Source organism: Rhinopithecus roxellana, chromosome 16 (genome assembly GCF_007565055.1).
Source record: "Rhinopithecus roxellana isolate Shanxi Qingling chromosome 16, ASM756505v1, whole genome shotgun sequence".
In the NCBI taxonomy this organism is placed as follows: Eukaryota; Metazoa; Chordata; class Mammalia; order Primates; family Cercopithecidae; genus Rhinopithecus; species Rhinopithecus roxellana.
The window spans coordinates 85,861,206-85,875,760 of record NC_044564.1 but is presented as its reverse complement, the minus strand read 5'-3'; the positions used below and the strand labels follow the sequence as shown (position 1 = coordinate 85,875,760).

Genomic DNA, 14,555 nt, shown 5'->3' with positions numbered 1-14,555 from the left:
TCTTTTAATGGGATTAATATAGCTTCTCTTTTGTTTTAATTGACATATATATATACACACACACACACACACACACACAATTATGGGCCATAGAGTGACATTTTGATACACATATATAGTGTGTAATGATCAAGCTAACTGGCATATTTACTACTTCAACCATTTTTCATTTCTTTGAATTGTGAACATTCAAAATCTTCTGGCTTTTAAAAAATACACAATAAATCATAGTCAACCATATTCACCCTACAATGCCACAGAGCACCAGAACTCATTCCTCTTATCTAACTGTAATTCGGTGTCCGTTAACCAGCCTCCCTCCCTACTTCTGCGAGCTTTTTTGTTGTTGTTAAGAGACAGGATCTTTTAACAACTAGTGTCGTCTGGGCTCTGGGCAACTGTAGTCACCCAGACTGGAGACAGTGGTTTGATCATAGTTCACTACAGCCTCAAACTCTTGGGCTCATGTGATCCTTATGCCTCAGCCTCCTGAGCAGCTAGGATTATGGGTGTGCACCATTGCACCTGTCTGATTTTTGACTTTGTAGAGATATCTCCCTGTGTTGTTCAGGCTGCTCTGGAACTTTTACCCTCAAGTGATTCTCCTGCCTCGGTCTTTCAAAGTGCTAAGAAATTACAGGCATCAGCTGTGTTTCCTGGCCCTCAATTTTTCTTTAGGTCCCACACATGAGTGAGAATGTGCAGTATTTATCCTTCTGTGTCTGCACTTAACATAACGTCCTCCAGACTGATCCACGTGGCCACAAGTAAGAGGATTTCATTTTTTTATATGGTGGATAGTAGTCCGTTGTGTATGTGTACCACAGTGTTTTGGTCCGTTCATTTGGTAATGGACATGTCGGTTGGTTTGATACACTAGCTGTTGTGAATAGTGCTACAATAAACATGTGAGGACGGGTATCCTTGTGATCTATTGTTTTCTTTTCTGTTGCCTGAATACCCAGTAGTGGGGTTGCTGGATCCCTCGGCAGTCCCATTATTAATTTTTTGAGAAAACCTTATGTTGTTTTCTATAGTGGCTTCACTAATTTACCTTCCCGCCAGCAGCATGTAAGAGTTTACTGTTCTCTGGAACCTCACCAGCATTTGTTATTTTTTGTCTTTTCAAAGATAGCCATTTATTTTAATTGGAGCAAGATTATATCACATTGTAGGTTTGATTTGCATTTCCTTGAGGATTAGTGATACTGAGCCTTTCTAAATTTATTTATTGGCTATTTGTATTTCTTTTTTCCAAAAAAAAGTCTAATCAGATCTTTTGTTCAATTTTGAACTCAGATTTTTTTTTCTGTCAAGTTGTTTGAGTTTCTTGTATATTTTGGATATTAGTCCCTTATTAGATGAATAGTTGACAACATTTTCTCCCCCTCTACAGATTTTCTCTTCACTCAGTTGTTTGCTGGCCAGAAGCTCTCTAGCTTAATGTAGTACCATTGGTCTATCATTTGTTTTTTGCCTATGCTTCTGAGGTCTTACCCATAAAAATCTTTGTGCAGACTAATGTCCTCAAGCATTTCCCCTATGTTTACTTATAGTTGTTTGATAATTTGGGGCCTTACATTTCAGTCTTCAGTCAATTCTGAGTTTATTTTGTTATATGGTGCTACATAGGAAACTAATATCATTCTTCTCCATATGAATATTTAGTTTTCCCAGTGCCATTCATTTGAAGAGACTGTCCTTTCCCCAATGTATGTTCTTGGCACCTTAGTCCAAAATCAGTTGGCTGTAAATATGTGGATTTATTTCTGGGTGTGTTGTTCTATGGCCTTTACCCCAAGAATCATTACTTCTTAAAATGCAATTCAAAGTAGCATGAAACATTTGCAGTTTAGGGAAAGGCTTATGGCATCAGAATCCTTATTTACAGGATTCATTATTCTGTGTTTTTTTGAGGTATGGTATTTGTCATCCAAGCAGAAGTGCAATGATGTGGTCATAATTCACTGCAGCCCTGAACTCTGGGTAGAAACCATCCTTTTGCCTCAGTCTCCCAACTAGCTGGGTCTACAGGCCTGAGCCACCATGCCTGGCTAATTAAAACTTTTTTTTGTAGAGATGAGGGTCTCACTGTGTTGCTCTGGCTGATCCCAAATTCCTGGCCTCAGGCAGTCTTTCTGCCACAGGCTCCTAAAGTGCTGGAATTACAGGCTTGAGCCACCAGGCCTAGTATAGAGTATTGTATTATTTTCAAAGTCTTATTCCTAGAGCCATTTATAGACTTTGGCCTAAATCACTCAATATGATATCTCTGAAACTTTTTTTGACAAATTTTGGAGTGTGGCCGTGAGGGAAGGGATTGGACGCTTTTCACTAAGAGAACACTCAGTGCCGTTTCAGGAGGAACAAAAATGAACTGTCCGAAAATAAAAGTAAGAGCCAAGTGCAGGCATTCTGTGGCAAAGATGCTAGTAGTTAACAATGTGTTTTGTGGCTCATGGTAGCGTGGCAAAGATGCTAGTAGTTAACAATGTGTTTTTGTGGCTCATGGTAGCGTGGCAAATATGCTAGTAGTTGACAATGTGTTTTGTGGCTCATGGTAGCGTGGCAAAGATGCTAGTAGTTGACAATGTGTTTTGTGGCTCATGGTAGCGTGGCAAAGATGCTAGTAGTTAACAATGTGTTTTTGTGGCTCATGGTAGCGTGGCAAAGATGCTAGTAGTTAACAATGTGTTTTGTGGCTCATGGTAGCGTGGCAAAATGCTAGTAGTTAACAATGTGTTTTGTGGCTCATGGTAGCTTCAACTTTGCTCTTGAAATTCTGGGTGATTTAAGGGTTCACATTTGGAGAATCTACTACATTACAGATAACGTTTTATTGCAAGTAAATGCATTTCAAAATTTGCTATTGGTTTCGTATTAGATTATTCTCAGCCTAATTCATTATCAAGCTCTATTATTTTATTCATGTGGTTTGATGATCTTACGGCTGAGAAGGAAGCTGTATCTTCAAAATGTGTCAATTTGGCTAAAGACAATCAAGTTCTTCAACAGGAGTTATTATCTATGAAAAAAGTACAACAGGAATGTGAAAAACTTGAGGAGGATAAAAAGATGTTGGAAGAAGAAATATTAAATCTTAAGACACATATGGAAAACAATGTGGTAGGACTTGGTAAAGTACAAGAATATAAATTGGAGCTACATGAAAAGGCAATACAGGCAATAGAAAAATTAAAAGAAATCCATTTACAGGTTAGTTTTTTAAATCAGGTAAGTTTATCCATAATGTGCTTTCATTTATTTCACTGCAAATTATATTTTGGATATGTATATATTGTGTTTCCTCTGTCTCTCTTATAGCAGTTTGCTTTGTAGAGTTCTAGAAAAAAAGTGGCATCTGTTTTTTCTTTTAAATATTTAAATTTCCATTATTATAACAAAATCAATTTTTTTTATACTTTAAGTTCTAGGGTACATGTGCACAACGTGCAGGTTTGTTACATATGTATACATGTGCCATGTTGGTGTGCTGCACCTGTTAACTTGTCATTTACATTAGGTTTATCTCTTAATGCTATCCCTCCCCCTACCCACTCCTCACAATAGGACCCAGTGTGTGATGTTCCCCTTCCTGTGTCCAAGTGATCTCATTGTTCAGTTCCCACCTATGAGTGAGAACATGCGGTATTTCGTTTTCTGTTCTTGCGATAGTTTGCTGAGAATGATGGTTTCCAGCTGCGTCCATGTCCCTACAAAGGACACGAACTCATCCTATTTTATGGCTGCATAGTATTCCATGGTGTATATGTGCCACATTTTCTTAATCCAGTCTGTCACTGATGAACATTTGGGTTGATTCCAAGTCTTTGCTATTGTGAATAGTGCCGCAATAAACATACGTGTGCATGTGTCTTTATAGCAGCATGACTTATAATCCTTTGGGTATATACCCAGTAATGGGATGGCTGGGTCAAATGGTATTTCTAGTTCTAGATCCTTGAGGAATCGCCACACTGTTTTCCACAATGGTTGAACTGGTTTACAGTCCCACCAACACTGTAACAAAATCAATCTTTCAGAGTAATGATTCTCACTATGGACTCATTTGATGATGAAGTCCAGTTGGCATAAGAAAAACTTGTGATTTAGAAATTATGTGATACTTTTGAATTGGTCTTAAGCTACATTGTTCATTGATCACTTTTTAAAATTATGAATGGATTCTATTACTTTTTATATGACCAGATTACATTAATACTAACATAATTATGATTTCAAATTTTTATAAATCAGACTGAACTGTGAATTCAGTTATTAGTTTCGATATTGCTAATAAATATTTTAAGCTTCAGTCTCTTTTTAATGTATTCAAAATTGCTCTTTGAATCACTGACTCAAAAGGAAAGGCAAAAAACATATAGCAATTAGGTTATAATTGTTTTAAAAGTGTATTCTTTTCATTTGTTTTAGAAACAAGCACAATATGAAAAACAATTAGAGCAGTTAAACAAGGATAATACGGCTTCACTAAATAAGAAGGAACTCATACTTAAAGATGTGGAATGTAAATTCTCCGAAATGAAAACTGCTTATGAAGAGGCTACAACCAAATTAGAAGAATATAAGGAAGCCTTTGCAGCAGCTCTGAAAGCTAACAATTCCATGTCAAAAAAAAAAACCAAGTAAATCAAAACATACACTCACAGAAAATGAATTAAGCTCATTAATTTGTTTTGAAAGCATAATTTTTAGTGAGATGGCTTCAGGACATTAGTAGGAAGTGAATGCTAATTTGATAATGTAATTTTGGAAAATAATGTTAGTAAATAAATCTTACCTTTAAAATGTTAGTCAGGGATAGCTTCTGTCTCATTTTTTTTTTTTTTTTTCGCTTTTGTATGGCTTTTTTCACCTGAAAAGTCTCATGTAGTTAACCTGATCTATTAGTTTTTTTCACTATTTTTGAAGCTTTATAACTAATAAAGTGATCTTGTTGTAAAATTACTTGTCAGAATTTCCCTAAATAGAAATATTAAAGAGTTTAATTTATTTTTTGGTAGATCACAACCTAAACCCAAAGTGTCGAAGTGGTACTGCTACTCTGGCCACATCCTGGCACTGAGAAGGGACTGTTTTTGATTGTGATATTTAGTGTTATCACTAGAGGATGCCTCAAGAAAGACTATTTGTGTAACAATTTTCGAGATGTTACAGAAAGGCATCCTTGTGAAATAGGGAATAATTATCACAAGAATGAAAAGAAGTGTAACAAGGTGGTTAAAGGAAAAACACCTTGTTCAGCCTGAAGGGTGTGTGGAAGGCAGAAAGAACAAGCCCACCTCCAGTGCCTTGGTCACAGTGCTGGGGGCTAACTGCCTTCAGAGATGCTTTAGTTCTCTTTGATCACCAACCAACCAATCTGGTTCTCCCCCAGGAGGTGTTGCTCTGAGTTATTCCTCAGTGCCAAATACTTAATTGTTCTTAGATCATGGGTGAAATGTACAAGGGTGAAACCTGAAACTGGTTTACTAAACACAAGTATTTCTAGATTATTTTTGTTCATTTTAGTTTTCTTAATCTACATTGTTTAAGGAGTACAACATGATGTTTGGTATAGTTATTTATAGTGAAGTCGTTCTTATAGTCAAGCAAATTAACATATTCATTGTCCCACATAGCTACCCTTTAAATACAAGTATTTCTAAAGGAATCTTTAGAATCTTACAAGTAGAGCTATTTTAGAAGGCAGCTAGGTCGCCTGTTGAACCGTACATCACTGATAGCTATTTCTCTCCCGTCTTCTTTATTTGAACTGTTTGTTCTGTAGAAATCACCTTAGAAATACAGACACTTCTTTAGAATGATTTTAAAATTATAATTGCTTACAAGAGATATGCTCTCACATATCTTCCTGTGAAAACACTGTTTAGTGGGTAATTTGGTTTACTCTCAGAGAAACTTTTTTAAAAATGCAAGTCATTAAAAATCATTTAAGGAAAAATAAAATACTAAGCATTTGTCTTTGCTATCTTTACAGATCAAATAAGAAAATAGCAATGATCAGCACCGAGCTTTTTATGGAGAAAGAGCGGATGAAATATTTTCTCAGCACTCTTCCTATGAGGCCAGACCCAGAGTTACCTTGTGTTGAAAATCTTTCTAGTATAGGACTCAACAGAAAATATACCCCCCAAATGCCCATAAGAATTCCTACTTCAAACCCACAGACTTCAAATAACTGCAAGAACTCCTTGACTGAGGTTAGTTATATGACCGTTTCTCTTTTGGGTTTAATTTCTCTAATATGATTCTTATTTACAATTTGGTGAAATACTGAGTTGTTCTGTTGACTTATGCGTGTTAAGTAAAGATCATAATTAGCCATGTTAACACAGAAAAGAAATGGGAACTTTACATTTTTTAATTCCCTGGAGCTCTCATCTTCAAGAGATTTGCTAACATTATGCAATAAATGTGACTAAACTGACACATTTAAAATTTATTTGAAAGCTGCATTTAAGTAAGATTTCAGAATTGCATGTTATTGCCTAATAACTGATGGTATACTTTGACATGCTTTGGCTTACTATCTAATTGATTGTAGTTTGGCTATGATTCATACCACTTTTTTTATTTTTTAAGATGGTGTCTGGCTCTGTCACCCAGGCTAGAGTGCATTGGTGCAATCTTGGCTCACTGCACCCTCCACCTCCCAGGTCCAAGCAGTTCTCCTGCCTCAGCCTCCCGAGTAGCTGAGACTATGGGCATCTGCCACCACACCTGGCTAATTTTTGTATTTTTAGTATAGAGACAGGGTTTCACCATATTGGCCAGACTGGTCTCGAACTCCTGACCTTGTGATCCTCCCATTTCAGCCTCCCAAAGTACTGGGGTTACAGGCATGAGCCACCACATCAGGCCCTACCACTTATAAAGTTTCTTTGCACTGGCAGGGCGCAGTGGCTCACGTCTGTAATCCCATCACTTTAGGAGGCTGAGACAGGTGGGTCCCGAGGTCAGGAGTTCAAGACCAGCCTGGCCAAGATGGTGAAAGCCCATCTCTACTAAAAATACAAAAACAACAACAACAACAACAAAAAAAAAAAGCTGGATGTGGTGGTGAGCACCTGTAATCCCAGCTACTAGGGAGGCTGAGGCAGAGAATTGCTTGAACCCAGGAGGCAGAGGTTGCAGTGAGCCAAGATCCTGCCACTGTGCTCCAACCTGGGCGACAGGGCAAGACTACCTCTTGAAAATTAAAAAAAAAAAAAAGTTTCTTTGCACCATCTCAACTCTTCCCACCCATAATCACAAGTGAATGATTGGCATCCAAACACTTAACCACATATGGATGTTTATTATTTAATAGAATCCAAAATAAGTACATCTTATGAATTAAACAAAACACTGAAGTGTTCATTTCCATTTTTATATTAAAAGCTTTGTGCTTGGCCAGGTGCCTTGGCTCACGCCTGTAATCCCAACATTTTGGGAGGCCTTGGTGGGCAGATCACCTGAGGTCAGGAGTTTGAGACCAGCCTGGCCAACATGATGAAACCCCATCTCTACTAAAAGTACAAAAAGTAGCAAGGCATGGTGGCAGACATGTGTAATCCCAGCTACTCAGGAGGCTGAGGCAGGAGAATCTCTTGAACCCAGGAGGCAGAAGTTGTAGTGAGCCAAGATCATACCACTGCACTATAGCCTGGGTGACAGAGGGAGACTATGTCTCAAAAAAAAAAAAAAAAAAAAGACAAAACAAAACAAAAAATGTGTGCTTTTCTTACATAAGAGTACATCTTCCGACTATAAAAATCCTGGAAGAAAACCTAGGAAATGCTCTTCTGAACATCATGCTTGTCAATTAATTTATGGCTAAGTCCTCAAAAACAATTGCAAGAATAACAAAAAATGACAAGTGTGATCTAATTAAGCTAAAGGGCTTCTGCACAGCATGAGAAACTATCACAGATTAAACAGACAGCCTAAAGAATGGAAGAAAAAATTCACAAACTATGTAGACAGCTAAGGCCTATTATCCAGAATCTATAAGGGACCTAAACAAATCAACAAGCAAAAAATAAATAACACCATTTAAGATGGGTAAAGGACATGAACAGACACTTCTCAAAATAACACATGTAATGGTCAACAAACATGTTAACAAAGGCTTTACCATTGCTAACCATCAGAGAAATGCCAAACAAAACATCAGTGAGATGCCATCTCACACCAGTCAGAATGACTTTTGTTAAAAAGTCAAAAAAAAAAAAAAAAAGATGTTGGGGAGGCTGTGGAGGAAAGGAAACATTTATAAGTCATTGGTGGCAATGTAAATTAGTTCAGCTACTATGGAGAGCAGTTTGAAAATTAAGAACTAAGAATGACCGTTGGATGCAGCAACCCCATTACTAAACTAGGCAGCATACCTAAAGGAATATAAATCATTGTAACAAAAAGATGCATGCACATGTGTGTTCATTGCAGCACTATTCACAATAGCAAAGACATGGAGTCAATCCAGGTGCATCCAAGGTAGATTGAAAATCCAAGGTAGATTGGAAAATTCCGTATATACCATGGAATACTATGCAGCCATGAAAAGAACAAAATCATGTCCTTTGCAGCAGCATGGATACAGCTGGAATCCACTATCCTAAGTAAACTAACACAGAAACAGAAACCAAATATCTTGTTTTCACTCGTGGGAGCTACACTTTGGGTGCACATTGACATAAACATGGGAACAATAGACACTGGAAAATAAGAACGAGGAGGGACCGAGTGGGCCAGGGTTGAAAAACCACTTCTTGGGTCCTATGCTGACTACCTGTGTGATGGGTTCCATTGTACTCTAAACCTCAGCATCCCTCAATATACCTTTGGAAGAAACCTACACAGGTACCACCTTAATGTAGAATACAAACGAGAAAAAAAAATTTTAAAAACAAAAATTTACTATACAGAAAGTTTGCTATAAGTAGAGAATAGAAATTTCTTTTAAAGAAAAAATTTATTGAAGTGAAAAAAATGGATTAAACTTTTATAAAGGGCAGAATTTTGCTAAGAATTTCAAAGTAATGCATTCATTGCAAAAGATGACTTTGATTAATCTTTTTTTTTTTTTTTTTTTTTTTTTTTTGAGACAGAGTCTCACTCTGTCACCAGGCTGGAGTACAGTGGCACAATCTTGGCTCACTGCAGCCTCCACCTCCTGGGTTCAAGCAGTTCTCCTGCCTTAGCCTCCCAAGTAGCTGAGACTACAGGTGCATGCCACCACACCCACTCTTGCATTTTTAGTAGAGACAGGTTTTCACCATGTTGGCAAGGATGGTCTCGATCTGTTGACTTCATGATCTGCCCACCTCAGCCTCCCAAAGTGCTGGGATTACAGGCATGAGCCACCACGCCTGTCCATTGTTTAACCTTTCTACTAATAAAACACCACCTTTCTACAATCATAGATATGCAGCAGACCAATATTAACTGTATTTTTGTCAGATTAAACAGCATTACACAGATACATCCTCTGTTATCTAAACTTAAAATAAGTAGGCCAGGCGCAGTGGTTCACGCCTGTAATCCCAGCACTTTGGGAGGCCTAGGTGGGTGGATCACAAGTTCAGGAGATCAAGACCAGCTTGGCCTTATGGTGAAACCCCATCTCTACTAAAAATACAAAAAACAAAAAAACAAAAAATTAGCTGAGCATGGCGGCATACGCCTGTAATCCCGGCGACTGGAGAGGATGAGGCAGGAGAATCACTTGAACCCAGGAGGCGGAGGTTGCAGTGAGCCAAGATCGTGCCACTGCACTCCAGCCTGGGCCACAGAGCAAGACTTTGTCTCAAAAAATAAAATAAAATAAAATGAAATAAAATAAATAGAAATTTTACTTTATTTATGTGATTTTTCTATTTAAGCAAACTTCAAGTTATGTCTAGTCACTAAAAATACTAAAGGCCACATTTTGTAAGTGATATATTATTTTCATGATAATGTACTATTTTTACTTATTTTAGATGGAGCCGGATGTGTAGAACAAATAATTAGAGAAACAAAGAAAAGTATGTTGGCAAAATTTATTAATTAAATTTAGGTTTATTTTAGAAATAAAGTATAAATAGCAAATGGCATTCCTTTTCATTGTTGGGTTAGTAGATGCTACATTAAGTTTTTTTTTTTTTTCTTACACACATCTAATGAAAGAGGTGAAAACAAAAACTTTCACAGAGAAGAGTATACTTATGCACCATTAATTCATCATGTTCCATAGCTTAAAAAATTCCCAAGAAGTCTATGCATCTCTTTTCACTGGCTCTACAGTTTCTTCACTTTTGCCATCCGCATGGAGCTGTCAGCCAGCACACTGAAAGGGTTCTCCGAAAACAACGGCATCATCAGGTTCTCAGGGTTCTGGTAGAGACTGAAGGCCAACAGACCTCAGACTCATTTAGAAATACTTAGCTGAGCAATACCTTTCATAAGCAGTCACTTGACAGGTGACATTTTAAATCTTCTGTCATTTACTGTGTCATTGGCTTACACTTGTTCTCAGAAAAAGTTCCACAATTTTCACCATGAAATAAAAACACCCACGTCAATGTAATTCTTGTCAAGTTACTCAGCCTTGTCTCTCACCACTTACCGCACTCTGCCCTTTGCTCTAGCACCAAACTGGACAGAATGGAACTCTGCAGGGCTCTTCCTCACCTCAGGCTCTTTGCCTTCACCCCTTCCTTCTATCTGGCAAGCTTTTCCTTGTCCTTCAGGTATCAACCTACATATCTCCTCCACCAGAAAGCCTTCAATATTGACACAAAAGTGGGATAGATGTCCCTTCTGTGTGTTCCAGTAGTGCCCCGCTGTGTACCTGTCATGGTATCCAGGACTCTATACGGACATTCCCTGCCTGTCTTTTAGGTTATAGCATATGACTGTTGGGAGGTGGACCATACCATTTTCATCTTGTAATTCCAGTGCTTAGTACCTTAGCACATGGCTGTTGAGTAGACGAATGAAGAATGAAAAACCTCTGATATTTAACCACAATTAGAATTAATGACATGTGTAAATTATTTAATAGTAATTTTGTATTGTAATTGTACAGACATATTTCTCATTCCTAATAACTCTGATAATGTTCTGACTCTTTAGTTTTTAAACTCACACTTAGTTAACTGAAATGTTTTAGGTAAAGAACATAATTCTTTCTTTTTCTTTCCAGCTGTTGCTGTGTTGGACACTTGCTCCCGTCTACTTTCTTCTATGGAATTCACTGGTAAGCCACATCTAATGAAAAGAATATTTAACCATAAAATCTTTTTTTTTTTTTTTTTTGAGATGGAGTCTCACTCTGTTGCCCAGGCTGGAGTGCAGTGGTGTGATCTCGGCTCACTGCAAGCTCCACCTCCCGGGTTCACGCCATTCTCCTGCCTCAGCCTCCTGAGTAGCTGGGACTCCAGGTGCCTGCCACCACACCCAGCTAATTTTTTTTTTGTATTTTTAGTAGAGATGCTGTTTCACTGTGTTAGCCAGGATGGTCTCGATCTCCTGACCTCGTGATCCACTTGCCTAGGCCTCCCAAAGTGCTAGGATTACAAGCGTGAGCCACCGTGCTCGGCCTTAACCATAAAATCTTAAGGAAAAATTTTATGATTTAAAAGATTATAAAACTTTATTACTGGGCTATTTACGTGACATTTTAATTGTTTCTCATAAAATATACAACATCACAATATTTACTGAAATAGAATATTTTTGTATCATATGTATGATGAAAATTTATAGGGTATTTTGAATGATGTTTTTTAGCCTCCTTAAGTTTTAAGAGGATCTTGCGAATGAAAACCATTGTTAGTGAGTTTGACATACTCAAATTGCCCAAATGTCTGCTGTTTAAACAGCCAAACAACCAAGTCATCATTGATACTTTAGTAAAGGTGATTGAAGGCTTATTTGCATTTTACAGTTTTTATTACTATATCTAGTAGGAGACTTAAGGAGTACCTGCCAGGTTTGTCCATGCTAATGTTACAATTTCCTTTTTGTGGTTCGACAGTATTTTGTGTGGAGATACTTTGAGGCTCTGTAAATATCTTGTTACTCCTCAGAACCAACTAGATTTAGCATTTCATGGATGACTTGTGTTTGAACAATTATTGCTACGATGGTTGCCAGATGATTATTTTCTTATTCTCTTCTTGGTTCTACATGGAGAAACAAAACCAATAAATAAGGGAGAAGGGAAAGCTCATGATTCTAGTGCTCCAATTCCCCAAGATTAGGCCAGTGGTAGATATTTCAAACTGACTTTATGTCTTTTTGATTTGTCCCCGTTACTCTGTCAGCACTTTTTCAGTTTCTGGCACAAGATGTTCTAAGCTAATCTTGTATTTTCTCTGCCCCAGCCCTGGAGTGAGTGATTTTTCTTAGAAGCCGAGGTGGAGCCACTGAGGAAGCACAGGCGAGCCCTCCCCAGCACGTGCTCACTGGTGCTCCCCAACAGAAGAACAGCTGCTGCATCCACTGAGGTACCAAGAAACTAGCAAAGGGCCTTCTGGCTGTCTGGGGACAGTCCTCATGTGGTCCCTGGCTCAGCCTCAAGGGTTCTGGGTTAGTCTCCCTGCAGGTTCTGTGCTGTGTCTCTAGATCAGGCTCTGCGGGAAGGCCCCTGGGAGACCCAGCAGCACAGGGTGTCTCGTCTGCCAAATGTCCCTCCCGTCCTCCCACTCTGACACTCAGGAATAGGGTAGATGGCATGTCCAGGCAGTGCCAGGCCACCTCACTGTCTCCTTTGAGATGAGCCCAGAGGGTCTTGTGGGGTGAGTGTGGAGCTGGGTACCTAGAGCCTGAGGCTGACTGTCCCTCCCTGTGTCTTGTAGGAGAGGCCTTGTCCCAGGAAAATCCCCAGGGCCTGACCTCTGGGCACACATGCAGGGAGGGAGGGTCTGTGGGCTGAGGAGGGCATTGGAACAAGATTTTGAGCACCGCTGCTCAGGGGTCTGGTCAGTGGACCATGGTCAGGGATGACCTAGTCATCAGGACCTGGTCAGTTGAGACCTGATCAGCAGGGACCTGGTTAGCAGTGGCCTCCTCAGTGAAGGCCTCGTCAGTGGGCACCTGGCAACCTAGTCATTGGAAGCCTGGTCCGTGGGGACCTGGTCAGTGGGGGCCTTATTAGTGGGGCCTGATGGGTTGGAACATAAACAATGAAAAGCTGGTTGATGGGGTCTATTCAGTATACTAGGGGCGTGGTCAGTGTGGGGCCTTAGTGCTTGGAGCCTGGTCAGTGAGGGGCTGGTCAGAGGGTGCTCGGTCAGCTGGGGACTGGTCCATGGAGAATTGTTCAGTGGGGGGTCAGGTGAGTGGCAGCCTGGTACATTGTGGTCTTGTCAGTGGGAATCTGGTCAGTGGAGACCATGTCAGTGGGAAATTGGTCACTGGGGTCTGGTCCATGAGACCCATTAAGTGGGGGCCTGGCTAGGGAGACATGGTCAGTGGCGGCTTGGTCAGTGGGACCTGGTCAATGGAGAAGAGGTCATTAGGGAACGCGTCAGCGGGGACCCGGTCAGGTGTGCCTGGTCAGTAGGAGCCTGGCCAACTGGCCCCTGTGTGACCTCAGGCAGGGGGTTTGTCTGTGGAGCTTCCTTTCCTCCATCTGTAGGAAAAGTGAGTCAGGGCACCCTGGAGGGCTGCTGAAAAGAAAACGTGAGAAGATATGTTGAATCCAGCACTGCTTGGCAGACCTACAACTTTACACACAACCTATGTTCCACCTAGAGAGGGTGCCAGCCCTCTCTGCTCTGCCGGGTGCCCCTCCTCTCTCTGCATCCCCAGGGCCACCCTGGGTTGGGAGGGCAGAGATTGGGGAGCACTGTAGAGGCTATAATGCTGGCCCCAGACCCTGGTGGTGACAGTGATGAGGACCTGGGTACACTGGTGAGTGAAGCTAGGCCTGGCGGGAGAAGCAAGACAAGCCCACACATACGCGCGCACACACACACAGGCACACACGCATGCACAAACACACTGCATGCACACATGTCAGTTCAGGGGGTAGAGGACACTGACTCTGGGCCCTCTTGATCCAAATAGGCTCCCATTTTGGTGGGTTGTGTCACCCCACGATGTCACTGTTGCTGAGCCCCCATCGCCTCTGTGTTGTGGAGCAGTTAGAGGCACACAGCAGTGTCTGTGAGTGGCTCTGTGTGAAGGACTGTTTTCTAGGTGAGAGGCACATCTCAGCACAGCTGACTGATCAGACTCAGGTGAGTGGAACCTGCTCTCTTCTCTTCCTCCTGGCTTAGGGACAGTCGCCATCAGGTGGGTGGTTTTGGCCTCTGGGCAGCTACTGAGGGCAATCCCTGAGCACTCACCAGGTGCCTGTTCTGTGCTGAGAGTCATCTCATTCATCCTCACAGCAATTCCATTCTGCATCTGCTCTGGACACCCCAGGACAACCCCATCAGGGCCCTGTCACCAGGCCCAGTCCGGCTCCATGATACCAAGACGCAGGTCCAGAGACAACCGCCCTGCATGGTGCCTCAGAACATGGCACTGAGCAGCTCCTTTTAAGAACATAATTTGTA

General features: G+C 40.5%; 1 pseudogene; it reads left to right on the top strand.

The window, feature by feature from the left end:
- The window catches only part of LOC104669125, a 47,680-nt pseudogene extending 33,139 nt beyond the window's left edge, over positions 1-14,541 (top strand).
- The last annotated feature ends 14 nt before the right edge of the window (positions 14,542-14,555 follow it).